This window comes from Chelonoidis abingdonii, chromosome 16 (genome assembly GCF_003597395.2).
Source record: "Chelonoidis abingdonii isolate Lonesome George chromosome 16, CheloAbing_2.0, whole genome shotgun sequence".
Lineage (NCBI taxonomy): Eukaryota > Metazoa > Chordata > Testudines > Testudinidae > Chelonoidis > Chelonoidis abingdonii.
Genome location: NC_133784.1, coordinates 20,042,968 through 20,048,452, shown reverse-complemented (window position 1 = coordinate 20,048,452; position 5,485 = coordinate 20,042,968).

Sequence of the window (5,485 nt, the reverse complement as noted above, 5' to 3'; positions counted from 1 at the left end):
TTAACTATTGTTTCGACTAATTTGCCCGGTACCGACGTTAGACTTACCGGTCTGTAATTGCCGGGATCACCTCTAGAGCCCTTTTTAAATATTGGCGTTACATTCGCTAGCTTCCAGTCATTGGGTACTGAAGCCGATTTAAAGGACAGGTTACAAATCTTAGTTAATAGTTCCACAACTTCACATTTGAGTTCTTTCAGAACCCTTGGGTGAATGCCATCTGGTCCCAGTGACTTGCTAATGTTGAGTTTATCAATAAATTCCAAAACCTCTTCTAGTGACATTTCAATCTTACCCACCCTTAGCCCCCACAGGGCAGATCTCATGGGCCACCTCTGCTGGGTAAATGGTATAGTTCCAGTGAAATCCATCTACCCCAGCTGGGGATCTGGTCCCATGTGTCCAAGCTCCTGAGGCAAAGATTTGGTCCTTCGGTTCCGGTTGCTGTGGATACAGGCGGATAGCTAATCCAAGATGATTGCTTCATTTTTTTCTTATTAGCAGCATGGGTTATTTTTTTGTCTTCCCCTCCCTAGGCGACTGTGACATGTCTCTGTAGAGAACATTGTGATCACTCCCAAGGTCACCGACTGTCAGCACATGCCCTGAGCAACTGTAGGATATAAAACCATCCAAAACTGTCAGAAAGAGTCAGTGCAAAGAAGCACGGGCCAGGCTCAGTTGGTGTAAATCAGGCTGACGCCACTGATTCCAGCAAAGATTGTCTGTAGGATTCCAGTGGTGCTGTGGTCAATTCACACTAGCTGGAGATCTGGCCCATTCACTCCATTGGAGCAAACCTGAGTGACACCAGTGAACATCTGGCCCTATCTAATTCACACTAGCTGAAGATCTGGCGTATTGACTCCAATGAAGCAGCACCAATGTACATCCCCAGGGATCTGGCCCATTGTGTCAATGAAAACAATGAGATAATGCTAGAAAAATGTTGTGCCAGTGAGAGTTTGTGCCTACCCATCTGCCAACATCTTGGGACCGAAAAAATCAGGAGATTTTTAATGTGCCTCAAATCATGCAACTTTGTCTCAGGTTACACAAATATCCTTGAAGTTCTACCTGGTGGAGCAGAAGGCTCTCATCTCCTCCCAACACTGCAAAAAGCCGGTTAATTAACTCAGGCTTCCCTAGCTCCACATCAGTTAACGATGCACCCTTGTTTAAGAGCCATGGGCTGGTAACCACTAGTAGAGGGGAGGCGTGGCTCTTCCCTATAACGCTAGCCGTGACAGGGAGAGGGTGAAACCACCCCCATTAAGCAGGGAAAGAAGGGCTGGATTGACTAGTCGGAGCTGAGGAGGGCTGCATGCTTAGGGGCTACAGACTGTGAGGCAACAAGGCAGATTGATAGGAAGGGTTGTGCCCAGCCGAAATCTGGGGTGGATGAGTGGGTTTTGATTTAACACTGAGGGCTTTGATTTAAGCCTGGAAGGGAGGAAGTTTTTGGCCCAGCCTCCTATGAGCCCTAGAGCTGCCTGTGAACCATGGCTCAGAGGAGAAACAGAGGCCCCACCCTGAGCAAACCTGTAGCAGCTGACACTGGACCAGGTAAGCCTGCGGGCTCGGCTCTGCCAAGTGCAACATTGTGTAACCCTTTTGCCCATCTGAGTTGGCAGCAACAAGAGCCGGATTCAGTATCCAGGGGTTCTGTTTCAATAACGCAATGCAAAACCGGCTCAAGCCCCCACCCAGTGACCTGGGACAATTACATACCACCCGCCTCCCGGTGCCTCTAGGAGGCAATACTTCTATTCTCACAAGCACGGAGTCTGAGTGCAGCAAAATCCTTTTAATAAAGGAGGGAATCAATTTTGCATTATGTTTGGGAATCACCATAAACAGGATTCATAACACAAACCATGAGCAAAAGACCCACCCCCAAGTAAGTCTGGCAGTATCCTTTTCCCCCAGGGTCTTAAGTCCAACACCCCAAAAGATCACTCAAAAGTCCAACAACCCAAAAAGTCTCTGTCCCTGGTCAGTGCAACCCCAGACCTCAAAAGTTTATCCACAAAATTTTACTCCCCATTCTCTAGGGGCATTGGAACCCATGTCCCTTGTCTAGCGAGTACTACTAAGTTGATAGTGAGTTTCTCTGTCATAAAACAGTTCCACTCGCCTTGATTCCCATAATCAGGGTAACAACACTTTATTCTTCCTGCACCAATAACAGAGAAACTGGGGATCCCACAGCAGCCAAAGTGACCATTTGAACTGCTGTGGGCTCATGCTTGGTGGGGTGGGTATGCCTATGTAAACAAGACCAGCCCCTGAAGTTCTTTTCCACAACTCACCACAATTCACCACCAGATGTCAGGGTAGAGCTCATCTTGACTCTGCTTACAGTTGCAAGGTAAAAGGGCCAGAAGGTTGGCTTGAGTAAATCAGTGATGGGGATGGGTCTATGCTGATTTATACCACCTGAAAAACTGGTCTGTAATCATTATTTATGAACCTATTTGGGATGGTTGAAATGGTGGATTTTGTAGAAATGGGTGTATACAATGTCTGTCTGGTTGAGACCAGATAGGGGTGAACCAATTTACTCCTTATGATAAAGTTGGGGATTTTTGTAGTGTTTTACATGCATAGTGTGTGCGCGCCTCAGTTTCCCTGTGTGCTGCATGTTTAACAAGGTGGTGGGAGAGGGTTGGTTGTTGCAGAGGACCAGGTATGATCTCGCCTGGCAGCTGGGACCCCCAGAAAATGGCCTGGAGATGGGGAACCCTAACAACTACTGACCTGGTGACTAAGAGGCCCACCCTAGCTTGGCAGCCAGCCAGTTCTGGCCAGTGGTAGGACAAAGGGCTGAGGAGAGAGGACCCTAGTGACCTGACCAGCCGGTTCCAGCCAGAGGAGAACAAAGGACAGAAGAGAGCCTGTTTAGCTGGGGATGGAAGACAAAAGACATTTGAGGAGTTGTAGGGGCCAGTGATATCGGATGCCCGGCTGGAAAGCGCAGGGTCTGTGGACTGGGGGGAGAGACCAGGCAGAGCCCACCTGGATGCAGGGGAGACTTAGATGTACTGTGCTGAGGGAGGCCAGCCCTGAGGCCCTGAGAGTTTCCTATGCTGTGTTCAGACACTCAATAAACCCTCTTGTTCTACACTGGCTGAGAGTCGCTCCGGTCTAGAGAACAGAGTTGCCTTATTCCCTCTGGGAGTGGAGGCCCCGGGGGTCCAGAGCAAGTGGATTCCCTGAGGGGGCCCACGGTGAGAGACAGGTGTGCTAAAGCTCAGAGAGGTGCAGTTCCAGGAGGCAGAGGGCAGGGTTGACTCTAGGCACCAGCAAACCAAGCACGTGCTTGGGGCAGCATTCTGGCCATCTTCTTTTTTTTTTTTTTTGCTTCCCGTGGCCAAAGTCTACAGCCGGCCCTGGCAGCAGCAGCGCATCATGTGCCGGGGGCACCTGGGGTTGCTGCGCTTCCTGCCGTGGGGCAGCAATGCCACACCTTTTGGCTGGGCTGGGCAGGCTCCAAGCCGGGGACACTCAGGCTGGGGGCCGCCTCGTGGGGCACACGGAGCTGTGTGCAGGTGCTGAAGGTTGGCCACCCCCTAGTGCCACAGCCAGGGCTGGGCGAAGCAGCCCGAGCCACCCAGGGACTACAGCAGGGCAACTAAAGCAGCAGCAGCAGCGGGGCCATAGAGGCAGCGCCGGTGGTGCAAGGAAGTTTCTCGCCCTAGGTGAAACTTCCAAGGGCGCGAAACTTCCACCTTGCGCTCCCCCAGCCCTACAGCAGCTTCCCGCCCAGCCCCGTCCTGAGGCACCCCCCCTGCAGCATCTCCCCCCCTGCCTTGAGGCGCCCCTCCCCCAGCAGCTCCCCACCCTCTGGCCAGGGGAGCTGTGTGGTACCTCCCCACCCCAGCTCACCTCTGCTCTGCGTCCTCCCCAAGCACACTGCTCCCGCTCTAATTCTCTTCCCAGGCTTGCAGCACCAAACAGCTGATTTGCACTGCAAGCCTAGGAGGTGGGAGAAGGGAAGCAGCAACTGCACGGTGGAACCCCTGGAATGCCAGCGGTTTGTTGACCCAGGGGAACCTCTGGGCTGCCGGCTGCAGCTCAGATTCCCTCTCCCTCCCAGTGAAGTGGCCGCTGAAACAACTTTAAAAATTTTTTGGGGGGTGCAGCTTTTTGGCGCCCCCAAATCTTGGCATCCTAGGCAACCGCCTAGTTCACCTAAATGGTAGCACTGGCCCTGCATAGAGGGCGGGGCGCTACAGTGTGGGGCCTGCGTCCTGCTCTCCGGGGCTCTGCTCCCTCTGAGGCTACCCTGCCCCGGCTCCTCACCCACCAGCCAGGGCAGTCCCCGGGCTCCTCAGCACACTGCCGGGGTGGTCCCCTGGCTCTGCCCTCCCAGGTCCTGGCCAGTCCTGGAGGTGGGAGCCCTGGCTGGAAGGACCCTGGGCTGAGGCACAGCCCAGGACCCCCACTACTTACCCTGACCCTGCCAGCACTGGACTGGCTGGAGATGAGAGGGGAGCAGGCAGAGTCAGCACTGGTTGAGGGGGAGCCCAGGGCTGGGGCAGCAGGGGGTGTGGGTTGGGAGGATAGCCCAGGACTAGGGTGAGGGGCAGCTAAAAATTTTTTTGCTGAGGCGGCAAAAAACCTAGAGCTGGTCCTTGCAGAGGGGCTTAACCCCCGAGAGAGAGAGGACTTCCAAAAAGGGCTGTCGCACTGAAGGAGGTTCCCCCCAGGGACCATACAGGGCCAAGAGTGGGCACAACCTGGGAGTCTGTGACACTCTTATACAGAGAGCCAGCAATATAGGACTTAAAGGATTAATTGGCTTTAGACTGGATAGAGGTAAATTTCCCCCACATGTCCTGCTGTGAGCTATGGGGCATGCATAGGGTGCTCCTCTCTGAGATGAGCTGTGAAGGTATTTGTTAGCGCCATTAGCCCTACAGGAACATGTGTATGTAAGACTACAGAAATCTGCTACTTCCAGTTGATCTAGCAGCTACTCAGGTAGCCAGGTGAGTCCACAACAGGATGGCCTTCTCTTGACTGCAGAGTGAAAACAAGGTATAACTTGAATTTTGCCTGTAACCCCCTGTCCACACATGAAACCTCTGACTCGAGTTAAGTGGTGTTTTAAGCTCAGGCTTGCTAGGCTCTCAGGGGAGTGGGCTGAACTCACGTGCTGCTATAGTAGAGCTAGTAATGCAGAGAGGCTGCAACTTCAGGCTACGGCTGGACTCATACAGCTCATTAGCCCCTGATCCACCAGATGCCGACTTCTGTTTTTGCCGGTGGGTGCTTTTGAAGAGATGGCAAGGGGGAGGTGTGTCTGCCAGTTTTGGGGGGAGGCTATTTTCAGCATGTTTATACATTTCTTTAATATTATAGTTATTGAATATGTATCTGTCATTGGTATCTTAACAATTTTTATTCAAATAGTAATGAATGACATAATTACATGACCATGAATTACAGTATATTAAAATCATTGCACTCACCCAAAAGC